The 19,261-nt window shown below is 33.7% G+C and overlaps 2 long non-coding RNA genes across 50 annotated transcripts in view; one reads left to right on the top strand and one right to left on the bottom strand.

The window, feature by feature from the left end:
* The window catches only part of LOC118650271, an 89,822-nt gene that overhangs the window by 58,130 nt on the left and 12,431 nt on the right, over positions 1-19,261 (bottom strand). For 9 of the 48 annotated variants that reach the window (XR_004965954.1, XR_004965963.1, XR_004965935.1 and 6 more), the window contains exons 1-2: positions 12,582-12,756; positions 6,633-6,727 (exon numbers count right to left, since the gene is read on the bottom strand). This is a non-coding gene — a long non-coding RNA (uncharacterized LOC118650271). Of the gene's footprint in view, positions 1-6,632; positions 6,728-9,292; positions 9,315-9,376; positions 9,402-10,523; positions 10,573-11,259; positions 11,283-11,472; positions 11,549-11,947; positions 12,198-12,581; positions 12,761-19,261 lie in introns of those variants that run through there. The other 39 variants (XR_004965950.1, XR_004965949.1, XR_004965947.1 and 36 more) reach the window with 15 other exon arrangements.
* On the top strand, positions 12,974-17,504 carry LOC118650273. Of its 2 annotated transcripts, XR_004965975.1 has the most exons (4): positions 12,974-13,631; positions 14,274-14,402; positions 15,407-15,592; positions 15,995-17,504. It is a non-coding gene; the product is annotated as an uncharacterized LOC118650273 (long non-coding RNA). The 2 variants fall into 2 exon arrangements; XR_004965974.1 differs by having other exon boundaries at positions 12,974-14,402.

Below are 19,261 nucleotides of genomic sequence, written 5' to 3' on the forward strand. Positions count from 1 at the left end.
AAACAAAAAAACAAACAAAACCCCAACATTTTAAATCCAAAGAAAAACCAAGAGAATACCAAAATGAATCTCCACATCTTAGCCCTGGCTCTCCAATCCAGCTGTATTTAATTCTAATATTCTGCCATGCTTACTTTGCTTAAATTTTTTAAGAAAGACTACATATATAGTTGAGTCTCATTCCCCTCTCTCCTGATTATAATCCTGAATTTGGTTTTCATTAACTATGCATGCTTTTATATGATTATTATAAATTCAAGTATTTAAAACAACATATATCACTAGAGGCCTGGTGCACAAGAATCGTGCATATGGGGGAAGGGGGGGGTCCCCTCAGCCCAGCCTGCGCCTTCTCGCAGCCCGGGACCCCTTGCTCCGCCACCGCTGCTGCGCTCGCCAGCCGTGAGCCTGGCTTCTGGCTGAGCAGCGCTTGCATGAGAGCACACTGACCACCAGGGGGCAGCTCCTGCGTTGAGCGTCTGCCCCCTGGTGGTCAGTGTGTGTCATAGTGACCGGTTGTTCCATTGTTCGGTCAATTTACATATTATGCTTTTATTATATAGGATTGTTTTCAAACTTTACATAAATGTTACCATGCCATATATATTTTGTATAATGTATTGTATACTTTGCAACTTATTTTTATCATTAATCTATAATAATACACACAGCTCTCTTAAATAGCAGTATAACAAAGAGTTCATATGATTATGTCACAATTTATCATTTTCTTTACTTAACATTCAAATTGCTCTCAAAATTTTTCCTATGAAAAGTAATAGTAAGCAAGATTTTTTCACACGTCTTAGTTTATCTAGGACATCTAGGAATGGAATTGTTGTGTTCAAACCTAAGTATATCTTCAACTTTATTAGAATTTTGTCAAATGCTCCCACAAGCAGCATAAGAAAAGTTCCTCTTTCTGTATTTTCTCCAATAATAAAACTACATTTAAGAAAAAGTGCTACTATGCAGATGAAAACAAAAAATTCTTAAATGATCAATTCATCAAGTGTAGATATACTAAATGTTCCAAAGAAATAGAACAGACTAAAATTTGGCCAAAGATACTTGCACAAAAATAAAGCTCACATAATATAGATTTTCCTCATATGACTGAAGAAATACCAAGATGTTATCTAGAACTACTGTGGAAGAAATGATAAGGTTCATAATTAGTTACTGAACTTAGATACACAATGATCAAAGAGAAAAGAAAGCAGAAAATATAAATGGTTTATTGATGTGAAGAATCGTCCCTCATTTCTTTTTGGGCAATGCTTCTCGCATGTAGTGCTTCTAAAAACAAAACAAAACAAAACAAAACAAAAAACAAAACAAAACATTACAGCTTGGGGAAAAAACCCAAATTCCTGAGCCCCAGCTCTAGATTCTGATTCAGCAGGTCTGGAAAATGTTTTATTCTAGGTTATTCTGGTACAGGTAGTCCACAGACAATTTATACAGTAATTAGTAGTAAAAACAAGGTGTTTTTGATATAAAGGATTATGTAGCTCACTTTTTGGTTAAGGGTCATTTAACACTAATGTTATCTGTAAATTACATCAACATATTAAAGAAAACACTTCAGTATTAGCAAAACATAGTAATCTCAACTTATGGTTGAATATGTTTTACTTCACAATATTAAACTAGGTCGTGGGATCACTTATCATTTCAGATAACCAAGCACATACTACAACAAAACTTTTTTGGATAATATTAGGGAATATTCTTAGTTTACTGTAATTAGTAAGGGAAAACATTAAGAGTGGGGGTGATTAGTTCTGTTTTTAATGAGGACATTTGTTACCTTTTTAAAGAAATGCTATTGCAAATGTCAGACTTTAAGACATGCTCACACACTAAAATGTCATTGTAGTTCCCAGGAAGAATGCTACAAATGAAATCAGTACTTTAACAGAAACCCAATATTTACTTCCCTGTAATTACAACCTATTGGAATGATTTAGATAGAAAAGATGAGAAAATGTACAGATATTTAGGTGATACAAACCTGTGCAAAATCAAATTGTGTTAAATTATAAAAACACTCTTTTATACTATTTGAAATTACAAAGTCCTATCTCTGAAAGATTTAGAATAATCTGAATTTTCCAGTTATAAGATATTAACAGTGAGAAAAAGCAAAGACTTATGAGTTTCTATCTGCAGCATGCTTTGTATTAGTTATATACAATATTAAGTAGTATAGAGTGGTATTCTTTTTAGTTATAGTGAAATCTACAATAAGTTGGCCTTGTTTAGATTGGGCTATAGAAAACGAAAATATGGGTTGGGAATATGGCCCCAATGTGAAAAAAACACTATGTGGCTACCGTCAAACTTTTCTTTCTTCAATATTACCTAACTTGTGTTATTAGCAACTAATTATTAATTTTTCCAGTTTACCAGCTTAAAAGTGAAAAACATGAAACACCATACACACTTTCAGATGCAAGACAAGTTTACATTTAAACAGAGGAAATTAACTGAATGAAAATTACATTAAGTAAAACAAGAGTAAATAGTAAAAATAATAAAAGTCTAAACACTGTAAGTACCTATGGCTCTTTTTATGCTCCTCTGGGAAGAAGACACCTTTTTGTCGACGAATATAATATATAGGGTTACACTGACAAGCCCGTCACAACTAGTCTGTAAAAACTGGTGGGTTTAGGTTCTTTTGGCCACCATTATTGCATATTTGATGCTATTGTGTACAACAGCTGAGTAGAAGCAGCAATCTCCCAGCTCCTGTTCCCAGCTATAAGGGACAAGAACAAGGGCTGTGGTGATACTTGTTTATTCACTGTTGCTGCTGCTGAAGCAGCAAACTGAGAAAAGCATATATAACTAATAAGAAAAACAAAATGGTTCAATCCAACCTACCTAGTATGTCTGCTTACATCATTATACAATATACTTATTTAGAAGGAATTTTTTTCTTTAAAAAGCAGGATGGGAAGACAAGACAAAAAGACAAAATTGGTGTTTTGCTTAGAAAGGGCACCTATTAATGTATCTCAGAAAATAATTTAATGACATGTAATGATCTGCAACTTGTAGTTTAGTTGCTCAATTACCAAAATTCTCAGGCTGTCTTTTTACCCAGGTTTAGGGTTAATTCATAAAGAGTATTTTCCATAGCTAGTCTCCTGGAGAATAAGAAAGTATCTAAACTTTAATCAAGATATGAACTTGTATTTTGCTTACAAAGAGCACCAGGCTCCCAATTAATCACTACCATATGTTTCACATTAGATACCATTAATAAAAAAATATTTTTTAGCCCATAAAGTTTACAAAAATCCCAACAACTAAAAAATTTCTACATGTAACTTATCTACTTTAAATGTGTAACACAAAGCTAAAAACTTAGTACATAATATCAATTGATGATGAATAAGAAAAATAAACTGTTCTGTCAAATTACCTTTAAATTTAAATGTGATGCTATTTATAAACTTAAAACTTAATATTTAAAAGCAATTTGTACCTTTTAACAACTACGGAAATTTTTTATTCTGAAAAGATATTTTAGAAGTCAGAAAAATTAGGAAACCTATAGCATTTTTTATAAATGCTAGAACTGGCTGATACATTTTTAAAAATATTTGGTAAAAAAGGATAGGTTTGCTATTTCTTTAAAAAAAGTATAAAACACAGTAATATTTAAAATTCAGATCATAATACTTTGTAAAAAGAAAAAAAACACCCAATCTTTTATTTTTCTCACAATTGAAAGCATATTTTTTCTGCTTAGTAGTGCAATAGGAAAAAAATAATAAAAATAAAAATAATTCTGAAGGTCACAGGATAATAAAACTTCTAAATATATGTATTTAATATAAAGGCTATACAATAAAATACTAATAGCAAAATAAAAGGATTTTTAAAAATTAAGACATTTGCAAACAGTAATAAATAAAGTATTAACCAGAAGATTAATCAGTATCAGCAGGTGCTTTTGAAACATGCTTCATGTTTCTGTTCCAAGTGACTCTAACCAGGAAAATAGGAAAAAGTAAGCCAAATTATATGTTAATGAAACACCAAAAGTGTGGTTTGTGTTGCTGAGAACTTAAATTCTACTTCAAAATAATGTTTAGCAAAAAATTTAAATTCTCACACTAAATATTGCCTTTTGAAAATGCTTATCCGAAAATGTAATTCTGATGCATTAGGTCTCATTTGAAAAAAACAGAAATAGAATTAGGATGAATTTCCTAGTCAAGAAAAGAAACAAACTACTCACGTACAAAACTGCTTCAAATAAACATTTTTTATTAAGAAAGATAATTGTATCTACTCTTTAATAAAACCTCTATTAAATAAAGTTGGTATAGCTGACAAGTTACTTAAAATATAAGTTGTCCTTATAAATTAGCATTATATATCAATGACAAATAATGAATAATTTCAAGTTCCTTCATACACATATGTTAAATTACCTCTATTCTAGTTTATCCAAATATTCTCCCACCAGATCCTAAGGATAACTATTTCAATAAAATAGGAACACTGACAGTATAGCTGTATTTTAGAAACAATTAAGAATTTTTCCTTAAAACAAGTGTCATTTAACCCCCAAAAATGCATTTAACAAAAAATATAGATATTTGCACAAGATGTAAGTTTATCAACGGAAAAAAAATAAATTCTTTCTCAAAATTTTGACATAATGAAGTACATATCAAGGCTTAGATATAGATAAGCGGGTTTGCAAATTTACAACAGCCAAAATCCTTACAAAATGTCCTTTAAGGGGCAGTTAAAAGATAACCAATCACACTTTGCAGTATAAAAACTTAATAACATGTCTCCTAAAATAAAATACTACAAATTAAAGTTTCTGATCCTTCATAAGAAGTGACCAAATACAAGAAAACTATTAATATCTGCATTGATTCTTTTAGATATTAAATTACTTACTAAGTTTAAAATTTTTAAGTTTATAAGCCAGTGTATAGAGAGGACAATTTTATGATGCTAAAAATTTGTGTCCAAAGAGTAAATTTTGACAATTTCAAAGAACAGAAATCATAAGCTCTCTAAATTAGGGATAATTCTATGGATTTATGTCCTTATCTATAATATAAATGCAAAAGCTATTTCTCTTCACCCATTTAATTCAATAAGGCTGTGTGTAAAGATACCTGGTTTGAAAGTAATAAATTGAACCTGGATTTTTCCCCCCAGACATTCAGAAATCATATTTTTTACTTTTCATTATAATTCTCTAACCTGGAAAACAATGGTTAAGTTAAAGGGGAGCAAATTTTCATTTTCTTCCCAATTAAACTCACATTTTTCATAACATGCTCAAATCAAAGTTATGAAAGACATTCTAATATTATGTATTTATCTCAATCACCTACAGTATAATGACATCAACATCTGAATTTCACCCTTATATTAAACTAATTTCTATTAAATTTTTAACATTTTATTTAACCTTAATTGTTAATAGATTCACATTCCTGGATCTAATATCTACTAATACAAAAACATCTAACATTAGCTTTTTAGTATTTTGATATATATCTCAATGTTCAGAAATTCTTAAACATACATCTGAGAATTTTCTCTAAAAATATTTAATAATGTGTAAAGATATGTTTACAGATAAAAGTAGTTTTATGACCATGATAATTACACTTTATTCTTAAGACTAAATTACACTTTTCTCGTGGAAAAAAAACACACCCCACTTTTGTAATTCCTATATCTTAAGTATATAAAGTAAATATTTTTAGGTGAAAAAAACATTTAAAGAAAAATTATAGTACATTATATTTTAGTAAAGCTCACTTTATGTGGCAAATAGTTTTTAAAAAATCATAGTAATACTGTTCAAGTTCATTTTCATTATACCAGATTACCATTTAGAAATCAAGAATTTTATTAGCTAAGTAGCCAAAATTTTCAACTAAACCCATACAAATCAAAGAAAATAAATGTTATAAAAGTGGTTCTGTTGTAAAGTTTTCTGGAGGAAAAAACAATAAGTCACTAGAAATTTTGGCATTCTCCCATTTATTTTTAAAGAGTTTGCAACTTCTGATATGAACAATTTAAATATTTTACTTGGAACACCCATGAGTCAGACACTAGTTTCTACTTAAGAAAGTGGGTTTTTCAGTTTCAACCAAATTGCCACTTTTAGTTAGAATACTACTTGGAATATTTTAAATGCTTTAAAAATATTCTCATTAATTTTATCTAATTTTATAGGCTCTACTGACCACTAAACCCATCATACAGCCAAGCACCAAATTCCATTTGATTGAAACTTTCTATTTTATAAGATGAAAAGTCCAACATTTAATTCTTTTATATATAACACTATAATAACAACCCTAAGAGGAAAAAAAGAAAAATCCCTATATATACTTATTTTTAGACTAAATAAATTCAGTTGGAGTTGGACCTAATACAAGATGATGAGATCAACTATATAAAAAATCTGGAGTTTTAATAAGAGTACTTAACCATGGCTACTTCACAGGATGTATTACTATATCTTTACTGAGTTTTAACTCATCTAAAAGTTCTAGCTTTACCAATTGTGCAACCCAATTATATTGAAAAGATATAAAACTGTATGCTTCTAAAATTCATTAGTATACCTTAATCTCCTAACATGTTCCAGTGCATTATGTGAGTGCTCAATCAAAGAAGTTAGGTTGTTCTCCAGAACTGGCTCTCTCCTTAAGGTCAAAACCTGCAATAAAAATGTCATGTATTATAGCAAGAAGACACTCAACAGATTTCCGCCTCCTGGAGTTCCACATTGGATCCCTGGACAGAGGTAAGGTCTTCAAAATGACCTCAATCTTGCGTATGTTAGAAAACACACTAACTTGAAAATAATGTTATTTGAATAGAAATAACTTGATTAGAAACACCTGTGATATGCTTTATCATTTGAAGCCTCTTCAAATCAGATTAATATGTTTCTGCTTTCATTTCTCTTTAGGGCATTCATTTTCAAAGCAGTGTAGCGGGGGAGGGTGTGTAAGTAGGTGTTAGAGAACTGGTAAAGGGGACTCACAAGGAAAATACCAGAGATACATTTTGTCTGTGCTTCTGAAACTTATAAAACCCAGTTTAAAAAAATACTTAAGGGATGGAGAGGAACTTTTTACTACCTTTCTCCCCAAATTATCAAACTTTTAATGATTATAGAAATTACCATTATTTTCAACTTTTATCTTTTGCCATACCGGAGTGAACATTAATATTGACATTTCCAAATATTTTAGACATTACAATTGTAACAGAACAAAATTTTGAACTTACTCTCTAAGCAAATTAAAATATAAGTAATAAACAGATGAATACTGGGCCAATGCTTTTTTTAATGTTCCTAGCAGACATGGTGTAACCAAATGTATATGTGGCTTTTGATTTGTTTCACCTATATTTTGACTTAATGGCAATCTAGTATATAAAAATATTAAATTGCTAAATTACCAAAGATTAATAATGTACTATAAGTGAACCAAAAAGCTCTGAGTTATCCTTATTTATTTAAAAATAGCTTAGGAAAAGAAATAAAAACCAAGTAAATTTTTACTTCTTTGGTGCCAAATATTTGATTATTTAATGGCAAAAACCACACACACATAACCCACAAACACCAATTAAATACCATGATATTTTAAAAAATTAAAATCATTACTACAATAGTCTTCCTCAAAGATATAGACAAAGTTTTCTATATTTGAGTACTATAAAAATTAAGGTAGCTTAGCTTTAAAAATCTCAAAAGAAATGTAGTTGATACCAATATGTACTCTATGCCAAAAGTTAACTTTTTACATAGTAGGAAAACAAAATATACTGATAATAAAGAACAAAGGAAGTACAAAGACAAATATTAAACCAAATGATTAAAAAGATGATGTAAAAAACCTTTAAATAATGAAACTCAAATCTATTACAAAATAGTTTATTATTTATACTTAGAACCCACATCTTTCCAGTGTAAAAATTTTTTAGTAAAATAAGTCAGAATTAAACAAAAGTATGGTAAACTTCTCATTTATCATAAGAAATATTTAGAATAAAATTTGTATGTATTTAATATCAATTCTAATATTTGAAACTTATCTTTAAAGGAAGACCTTTTAAAGCATCTTGAAGACAGTCAAGAAGGGTGGGGGGAGGGAAGACAAATGGAAATCATTTCCCCTCCAGAAAGCAGTATTTATAGGAAGGCTTTACAGTCATTTGTATTTGAAAAATATATAAACACATTTAGTAATGTGATATTATAAAACTGATGTTACTCATATTAATAAGACAATCAACTTTAAAGCTCTAACAGTAACTTGTAAAAAATGCAAACAGCTTAATCTCATTTTCAACATTTAAAAGAAAGTGGTAATTGTGGTATTTTATTACCGATTTCCTTTAGTGTTAAGAGAGGGGCTACCAAATTTCAGCAAGTCATAGTTTGAGTTCTTATTACATGCCCAGATTAGTTGCCTGACACATAGTGTTTGTAAGCTTGCTGAATAATAATAATAAAAGAACAAAAATGTTCTTTTATTATTTAGTGTATTCATACTCTAAAATATGACCATTCTTTTTAAGATGTGTTTTCTAGTTATAATCAGATTCATAGCCTGTTTCTTTTAAAAACGGGTTAAAAAGAAATCAATATGGGGATCATTATGCTTCATTAAACAAACAAACAAACAAAAGACAAGAGCCAATTTTAGGCCAGTAATTTGTTAAAATAAAGAGATAATTTTTTGTAGAATAAAATTTCAAAATAGTGTATAAATTTATACTCTGATTTTTTTAATTGGAGAAAGTTTATGTATCATGTAGAACAAATAACTAATATAATCTTCTGGCTATTTTATTTTTGTAAACCAAATCAACTGATCAATATTTCTGGACTACAATATTTTGTTACATTCTGAACTGTTACTACATATCAATAAATAAACAGAAATAAAAATATAGGTAATTGCCACAAAACAAAAACCAAAAATGTAGTATACCAAACATGATAATATAAGGAATCCAGAATATGAAAGTTATTTTGAAATTTTCCTCTTTAGTTCTAGTTCATGATAAACATTAAAAGTGATATTAATCTGATTAGAAAAAATACAGTGCTACATACAAACACCTGAGAGTACATTCTGTAAATGTACAACTAAGACAGTTGACAGCATTAAAACAAAGTCTAAAACTGCATTTTTATTTGGATTTTTAAAAATAGTAAAGACAAAAATTAAAATCAATGCTAACAGGAAGACTGATACCTTACCTTCTCAAGTTCCCTCTCCCCCCACCAATATGTAAACATAGCTTTAAAAAAGAGTTGAGCTACTATAGTAACACCTTTACTCACCATTATTTTCCTGTGGTATTATGACTTTTCTAGTCTTTACAGTACAATCAAAATAAATTCAATCACATACATAATATAGTAATCATATGCATCTGTTGGAACTCATGCCTATATGCCCACAAATCTAATGCCCAAAATCTTCCTCTTATCTATATCACACAAAAGGGAAAATATTTTTAATGCTGTGGATTTTATTTAGATGCTAGTGTGTTTTCAAGCTTTAAGAGCAGTGTTTTAAATAAAGGAATCCTTCTCTTCTTTAAAAAATATCTTATTAAGCAAGACAATCCTTCACCCATCACCCCCAAAACAAAAACCATAAAGCAAAGTACTAAAAAAAGTATGGTTAAATTTAACCAGCCTGGTGGAATCTGAAAGCCTCTCCCACCCTCAAATTCTCCAAGTTACATAATAATTTGAGTGAAAATTAAAACACAAAAAACAAAACCACAGGAAAAAAACACACAACAAAAAACAACAACCCACTGGTATCATAGGTAAAATTACATTAAAAATAGAAAAGAGGTTGTCTATAATTTCATCAACTTAAATTTAATAAAGGATAATTAGTATTTTCTATGAAATTTTCATGAGATGATTGAAAATAAAACAGCTTTTAAAATAAGGTAATGAACATAGATTCTGTAATTGCAATTCTTGTTATGAAGGCACTATAAAATAGTACCATTTATAAATTCAGTTATTCCACTCTATTAATATAAATTATATTTATAGCCCTGCAGAGACTTATAAAAGTCATATAGGAGCCTGTCATTTGAATATTTCCTAACAATGCATGTTTGATCTAATGTGAGAATACAAACTCTTAAGTTTCAAAATTTCAACTACTACTCAAAAGGATGCAAATTTCCATTAAATTTAAAAAAACTTTAAAAAGGATCAACAGCTATCTTGTTTATCAGTAAGTTTGCAAATTTTCTTTGAAAACCACACCGGACTTTTATCAAGATGCAATTAAACGCAATGACAAGCTGGTAATAAACATAAGTATATAGATGGCTGTCTCAAGCAACGTTAAACAAAAATCAACTTAAAACCAACCAAATAAAACACATCATACCCACTGTTGTATACAATATTTTCTTCATAGTAAATTTATCAAAGGAATGAAATCATATATACGCACCTGTGCATACTTACCTGTTGTATTGTGTAAATTAAGCAATATAAATTTCCTGTAAATAAAGTTTTAAGCCCGCTACATTGGCTAATTAAATAAAACATTTATTTTAAAGATATGAAAAAATTTAAAAATATATCCAATTTTGTAAAAAATGTGGGAAAACTCAACATTAAGAAAATTAAAGTTTCTTCTCATAAAAATAAAAAAACAATTCCCCTGCAATCTGCATCTAATAAATATATGTAGCTTAAGATGAAGAATTTCTGTCAAAAGAATAAACAATCTTAATGCTTCACTCAGTTTTAACCAATAGAGAACAGGGGCAAATATCTAAAAATCTTGCTATTTCTGCCAGCAGAATTACTATTTTGCGAAAATTGTCTCCTAAATTTTACTTTTAATATACATTTCAGAATCACTCGAAGTTCTTTTATGGAAAAAAAATTAAACACCAGCTTTTTTTTTCAGCTCTCCGTATTAACGTTTTGTAATTATTTCCGTTGTCTAAAAATATAATTTTTCGTAAAGTCGAAAATTATAATCTAGTGTTTAACATTCAAATCCCTCAGTCCGCTCTCTTCCAGCCAATCAGGGGCTAACGAGTCCAGTGTTTTGGGTGCTCCGTTAAACACAATTTGAAAAACATCACATTTCGTTCTCCTGTTCTCTTCGGGAAAACATTCTAAGTGAAGGCGGCTCCCCCCATCTTTACAGAAATAAGAAATCAACCCATCGTTACATCGGGGGGGAGGGGGATTCCGCAGGCGGGTCCCCCGAAGCGCTATTCCTCTCGGCCAACAGTTTAATCGCTGTTGCAAAGACCATCTCCTGCGCATTCGCCACTCAGAGCCGTGCATCCCACACGCAAACACCACGCCTGCACGGAGTTAACCTCGGGGCGCTTCGCCACAGAAAAGGCTTCCAGAACCGATATATTTACAAAGGTCATTACCTATCAAGTATTACTTAAAGCCGCCACTGGCTCAAATCATTCGAGCTGTCGAGTAAGAATTGGTAGGAACTGGGAGCTAAGAAAACAACAACAAAAAAGCAATCACTAAAGGGAAAGACAAATAACATCCCCCTCCCCTCCGCCTCAGGTCAAGAGAGTTCCTAAGAAAAGGGGGTGGGGGTGGGGGTGGGGGTGGGGGGGGCGGTGGGGGCAAAATTGCCGCTAAGTTGTCCCGGTAAAGACTTTTCCGAGGAAAACATCAATACTGCTTCACAGATTGCTATTTTCCTCGCGACATGTTTCAAAGATTGGAGAAGAAAAAGTATTCTAAGAAAAGTGACTTGGAGGCAATCGCAAGACTCAAAGCCCCATCTTTTATCTCACCCAATACCCCCCGTCCTCCCCCACACCCCGAAAGGACAACACCGGGAGAGCCAAAGACAAAGATCCCAGGCAAAAAGCGAAAGTCCAGCACCTTTCCCAGGAGCCGCTAGAGCCTCAAAAGCCCTATCTGCCCCGAAGCGCAGCAGCGGGCAGCGCGACCCCCGTCCGGACCGAGGCGCTCGGGCCCGAGGGCGGCAGCGGGAAACTCCCACTCCTGGGGCTCCTCACGTTCCAGCGTCAAAGCGCGACGGGCGCGAGGCACCCGCTCCTTCGGGTCCTCAATTCTCCGCCAGCCTGAACTTTCTTGTCACGAGAAGACGGCCGTCAGCAGGCCAGGCAAACTGCAATAAAAGACGGCCCGGTTCCGCAACGGGGGAGGAGGCGCTCGTCTCGCTCCTCCCGTCAAGGAGCCGCGGCCGCCGAGCCCCGCGCGTCCGTCCGGGTCCTCGGGGGTCGCGCTGACAGATCCGCTGGGCGGCGGCCGCTCCGCCGCAGCCCGTCCCGCTCAAACTGCAGCTCCCCTCCCCCCACCCCGTCCCTGCGCTCCCGCCGATTCTGCCCGCCACCGCCCACTCGCAGACACCCCGCTACCCCCAACCCGACCTCCTCGCTTTTTTCGTGATTAAAATGAAGACGGACCCAGTGCCCACTCCCTGCACCCCCTCCGCCTGCCAGTCCCACCACTGCCACCTCCCGAGTCCCGCTCTGCTACTTCAGTCTCTTACCGACTGCGCCAACCCTGGCCAAGCTCCGCGGACTGCCCTCGGCTTGAAGTGATTTTTGGAGATTTTTTAAGTGATTTTTTCGGTGGAGTCCTATCGGCGATCTACTGTCGGACAGGTTATCCCATCTCTCCCGCTAGATTGATGGGCTCAGGCATCACTCGAAAATGGCGCCGAAAGCGCTAAGGCTCCTCATTCAAATTCGTTAGAGCCAACCCCGCCGCCCCGGGGCATGCCGGGAACGCGGGCTGCCTCCACAGCTGTCAATACCTCCTCCAACCCCCCTTCTGACTTTCCCAACAATTTTGCGCACGCGCAAACCCCTCCCCACAACTCCCCAACCCTCTCTCTTTGCACATGCGCAGAATTATAGCTGTTCCCGGCTCTCCCAGGACTTCCTTGGTGGCAACCCTCCTACCTCTTCTTCCTTGCGCGTGCGTGCAAGCCCCGGTTTACTCAGCCTCGGAGGTAGAGAGACGGTGGAACTGTGGGCCTGAAGGACCATACATAGACGATATATCAGTCTATAAGCATTTAGTCTACTGTTCGAGGAAAACAGATAAGGGTGCAGCTTAAGCGAAAAGAAAAATGTCTTATTGCCAGTGTCTAACTAAACCAACAACGGAATGTGTCTCCGAGACCATCTATATTGGATGGACACACGCGTACTTAAAACAACCCCGCCTGTGTGCAGAGCTCTTGCTGTATGACAACGCGTTGCAGGAGTTATTGCACATAAGCTTCAGAACAACTTTATGAGGTAGGTACTATTATTTTGTTTGCAGACCGGGAAACCAGGGCTGAGAGACTTTAAGTAATTTGCCAGGTAGCAAGCATGCGGATGAGTCCGCATCTGTCAGATTCTGGAGTCCGAGGCATTCTCCTTGCTGTGCAATCCAATGGGAGCACACACAGGAGGCGTGGTTTCCCCGTGTGTGTGTGTGTGTGTGTGTGTGTGTGTGTGTGTGTGTGTGTGTGTGTGTAGTTTACTTGCCTAGTCCTCCCGGTCCTGTTGCAAAGACGCTTTCATCGAATCCAGTTTACCTCACCATTGTACTTGTCCTTACGCATTCTCTCAGTATGAGAGAGGTTGAATGAGCAGTCTATGGGTGTCACGTAGAGTAATTAAAAAAAAAGGCCTGTTAAGTGAACTGAATCTAGTAAAGATGGGTTTCCATTGTGTGACACACTGATAAAGAAATAATACCTAGTTGCCACGTATTGCCTGTGGTAGGCACGGTGCTAAACTATTTATGGATAGATCCTGTTTATATCTCACAACAGCCATAAGAAGTAGGTAATATCCTCATTTTACACATGAAACCCAAGACTCAGATCAAGAAACTTGCCTCAAAGTGTTACAACTAGTAAGTGGAAGCACAGACCTAGGCAAATCTGTGTACACCTTAAAAACAAGGTGCTATGATGCAAGTAAAATGATGATAAACTTGTCAGTATTTTAACACTTTCCTTAAAAATTTCTTTCAGTAGTTCATTTGCTTGGTAGAGTTATCCTATGTCCACAGGCTAGTTAAGATGAAAAAAAAATTTTAAACTGTGATTGATCTGAAATTAATAGATTTTAAGATTATTTTTGATTGATTACCTTTTTCCTGATTCCAAATTATAATGAAGTTTCTAAAGAATCCAACAGTTTAAATCTGGGGTATTGCTGTGTTGTTGTTTTCCTTCCAGTTTTTGTTGCAAAACAACTTGTGTTTAAGTATATGAAGACATATGAAGGTTAAAACAATGAATATATAAGTGCAGGAAGTATTAAGAAGTGAGAAAATGGAAGAAGGCTGGCATATTTGCATTATCAAGGTACATTGAAAAAGAAATGGATTTTAGTAATTTAAAATCTAAAAGTAACGTGGCTAAGTAGTATGTTATATATGTGCATGGCACTTTTGTGCACTGGGTAAGTGGACTCTGGAATCAAATTGCCTGGGTTTGAATCCCAGCCCTGCTACTTGCTAGATGTGACCCTACAGGAGTTACTTTTTCTGACTTGGATTTTCTGTTAAAGCAGTAATGCTAGTGCCTCGTTGAATTGTTGTAACGATGTAAATGAGCTAATATATTTAAGGCATTGAACGGCGCTTGGCATATTAGTAAATGTTAGCTAGTAGTCTTTAACATTGGTCTTTCAAAATGGCTTCTTTAAGAGGTGTTTTAAAGGTCAAACTATAGTTAGTGCCATTAGGAATTAGCATTTGTGTTCAAGAGTCCCTTAAAATGACAAATTAGCCTGACCTATGATTTTTGCCGAATATGAGTAATGATTTCTGTCAGAAAGGTAATTTGTTTTACCATTTCATAAGAGTAACCTGGAAATGGAATGGTTTTATTGCTCTTTCTAAATATTAAAGTTAAAAAAAAAATCAGGCCAGACTAAAATATATAGAGTAAAAACCATCCAAATTTCTGTCATCCAGAAATAATTACATATTCTTTGTATTTTAAAAATATAATGTACCTTTGGGGAGAATCAGCTAGGGAAGTCTAGATAAGTGATATATTTGGGGAACTTATTTTCAAGACTATATTGAACTTCATGAATTGGTAAATTTTGATCTAGCTCCCTTTTAGTATAGTCTGTCAAGAGAATGATAATATAAAATTGATAATACCATTGAGTGCCTACTCTGTCAGGTACTGTGCTAAGTATATATGCAGTTTTCACTTGAATCCTCATACTAACGCATGAGGTGGGTGCAATTATTATCTCCATTTTGCACAGACTAAAGTTTATATGGAGGTTACTTTTAGATTTAAGCTATTTTGTTTAAAATCTTTTTTAATAAACCCAAAATCTTTAATTAAAGCTCTTGATTCACTAAAACGGGAGAAAACGAAATCAAGTAACATAATTCCTATGCCTGAATAAAAAGCCCAATTGAAAAAAATGAAACGTTTTGACCACAAGGGGGTGCAAATTCCCGAGTTGAATTTCAAAGGAAAAAAAAGAAAAGAAAAGAAAAGAAAAGGCGTTTAGACTATAAAATTCACAGGTAAGAAACTATTAAGAATACCTTCTCCAAATTTTAAGACTCCACAAAATGATTTACTTTATGAAAAGAAAGAACTTGATTATTTAGGTACTCAATTAGGGCAGTTTTCAGCTTTTTTCATCTCCCCCACCCCTTTCACCTATCCAGTTTGTGTCTCTGCATACTCTTTACTTGTAATAACAGTAGAACTGAAGTCATAATTTAAAATCCGAAGTTTTACTTGGAAACTGGAATGCAGTCACTAGTCAACAAATTGTAAATATGGATGTAGGGTGGAGAACAGAAGTCTTGTACTTTCAATGCTTGTTTTTCCCTCCTGCTATGTCTAATGAGTAAGCTACAACTGATAGTATGTTGGCTTCAACATATTAACTTATTTAGATAAAATTGTGAAATTTGCAGGTATGCTCATATTTTAAGAAAGAATGAAGACTGTTAAAGAAGAAAGCATTTTGAACGGTAACTTGAAACCTTATATACACTATTGAATGTTTTAAAAAAACTTATTTAGATGGGTACCTTTTATTTTCTTGTTGGTCTTATTTCTCTGAGGGGGATTTAATTAAAAAACAACAACAAACCCTTTTATTTGGGAAATAATTTTAAATTTAAAAAAAGTTGGGAGGAAATTGCTTCCTCTTATGCACAGTGCTTCTCTTTTCACAATTATGTTCATATACAATTTTTTTTCTGAAACACTTGAGGTTACATTATATACATCATGGTCCTTCACTCCTAAATGCTTGAGAGTGTATTTCTTATAAACTTCATAAATTTACATTGAAGTAATATTTTAACTACCATGATATTCCAATTTTGTAGGTTGATTTTTATAGCATTTCCCCCTCCAGCACAGATTCAGTCTAGGGCTAGGTACTGCATTTAGTTGTCCTGACTCTTTAACATCCTTTATTTTGGAACATTTTCATAACCTTTAAAAAAAAATCTTTACCTTGACATCTTTGAAGAATGCAGCTTGTCTCCCCACCCCCATTTTTAATAGAACATTTCTTATTTTGTTTTTGTCTGATGTTTCCTCATGATCAGATTGAGGTTATACAGTTCAACTGGATTACTATGCAGATGATATGTGTCCTTCTCCAGGGTATCACTTCTGGAAGCACATGATATCCATCTGTCCCTCACTGATGATGTTAATTTTGATTACATGATCTATATGTGGCTTGAGTTTTCCACTGTATAGTTAGGTGTTGTTGTTTTTTTCTTCCTGGCAATTAATAAGCAATTTCTGGGGAGACATTTGAAGATATATACAGCTCTTCATCAAAATTACCATTTAAGTATGTATGTTCTATCTATATTTATATGTGTACATTTTGTAAATTATTTCACTGTTCAAATTGTCCCAGATTTAGCTAGAGGGAGGACCTTTGGTCTGGCTCCTGTGTCTTTGTGACATGCCTACATCATTTTTTAAAAACACTTCCTAACTTTGTGGTATAATAAGATGTTCCATATTTATCTTATCCTTACCCTGCCCCACCCTGGAATTAACTTTTTCTCTAAGGAGTCCTCTTAGTGGAGAACTGTATTAGAGACCAAGGCTAGGTATGCTCGTTGATACTAAGGTATCTCTGCTTCTTGGACCTTTCAGAGGCAGAGCTAGGATATATATGAATACACGAATATATCCGTATATGTTAGTGGCATGGGTTTAATTTTAAATTATTTTTATTATAATTGAAATGTCATAGCAGTTTCATGAAGTTCTGAATAAAGGCAATGAAACCATAGTCCACACAAACAGCTCACATTTTTCATTTTCCCTTTTAGTTAATGTCTGTACATATATTTGTATAGGGTTTTAGTGCAAAATTATTTTGTCTTTTTTCAACTTAACATGTCATAAGCATCTGAGTTACTATATCATTTTTACAACCTTTATTCCAAATGGCTGAGCTACATATTTCGTATCATTCAGCCAATTCTGCCATGCATTTATTTCTGGCATTTAAGTTGTTTCCAGTATTTTGCTTTTGTTAAAAATTCTGAACTGAACGTTTTTATGCATATAGCTTTCCTAATTGACTTTCTTATTTATTTGCTTGTTTATTGGAAGATTTCCCAGATGTGGGAATAGCAGTTCTCAAAATGTAGGTATGTTTTGATGGGTTTGATATGTACTAGCACACAGAATTAACCAAGCATTTACCATATCAGAATTGGATAAATAAAGATGAAAAGAATGTAGTATCTGTTAGCAAGGAGCCGAAAGTCTAATGGAAGAACCATAAATTTTTTTAAAATTGTAATTTGATAAATATCGAGGAAGAGCTTATAATCCAAGTTAGGAGTACGTAGCTCAGAAAACCTTTACAGGAGGAGGTTACAATTGAACTGTGTCTTGAAGTACAGCTTGATAGAGCTGTCTTGAAGGATACCTTAGTGGAGCCTTAAAGGATTGGAGTTACCCCAGTGTAAAAGAGTGTAGAAATAGGCTATAGAAGCATTTGAAGCAGAATCACTATAGTATAAAAAAACAGGGAGGTTCACGAAAATTCAGGTAGTTAATGTGATTTGTTGCCTAGGTGTCTTTGAAGGAGGTGAGAAAGTTCAGTCTGATAAGTGGATAGAGGTTAAACCATGAAGGGCCTTGCATGTCACCTTTATATTGATGCACTTGGAAATTCTTAAACCAATGAGTAATATGATCAGATTTATATTTTAGAAATTTACTTTAACAAGCATACTGGAGAACAGATTAGAAAATCCAAGAAACATGAAAAAAAACAAAACCCTCCTCACATTGGTGGTATCAGTAAAGTAAAGAAAGGCTAGTGGCAATGTAAATTAAAACAGACCTTTTGGAAAGTAATTTAGTGATATATAAAAAAGGGTTATAAAAATATTCATATTTTTCCTTTCAAAAACTCTAATTTCAGGAATCTAGTCTAGGTGAAATAAATCCAAAATATGGGGGAAACTCTATACAAGAGCCTCATTCAAGCATTAAATATAATAAAAAAAAGGGAATAGGAGAATGAAATGTCTAATAATAGGAAGATTATTAATTAAGTTATGGAATATCTACTGTATTTGCTATTAGCATCATCACAAAATGATGCATATCAACATGGAAAATGTTATAAAGTGCAAGATATAAAGAAGTATAATTAGCATGATTATAACTACATCTAAAAACACACAGAAAATGCCTGGCTGGTGTGGTTCAGTGGTTGAGCATGGACCTATGAACCAGGAGGTCAGAGTCCGATTCCTGGTCAGGGTACATGCCTGGGTTTCAGGTTCAATCCCCATTAAGGGGTGTACAGGAGGCAGCCTATCAGTGATTCTCATCATTGATATTTCTATCTCTTTCTCTTCCTCTCCCTTCCTCTCTGAAATAAATAAATAAATAAATAATATATTTTTAAAAACACAGACAAAAATATACTTAAGCAAAAACTATCAACCCATATTAATGTAAGTTAAAAATATACATGTTAAAAGGCCAATCTAAAATTTGGAATTGTTGACACCACCAAACTATGTTTCCAAGGAACACTGGTGTTCTATGATCTAATCCAGTGATTCTGAAACTGAGAATTTTTTTTTTAAATATATTTTATTGATTTTTTACAGAGAGGAAGGGAGAGAGATAGAGAATTAGAAACATCGATGAGAGAGAAACATTGATCAGCTGCCTCC

Source organism: Myotis myotis, unplaced genomic scaffold (assembly GCF_014108235.1).
Source record: "Myotis myotis isolate mMyoMyo1 unplaced genomic scaffold, mMyoMyo1.p scaffold_m19_p_3, whole genome shotgun sequence".
In the NCBI taxonomy this organism is placed as follows: Eukaryota; Metazoa; Chordata; class Mammalia; order Chiroptera; family Vespertilionidae; genus Myotis; species Myotis myotis.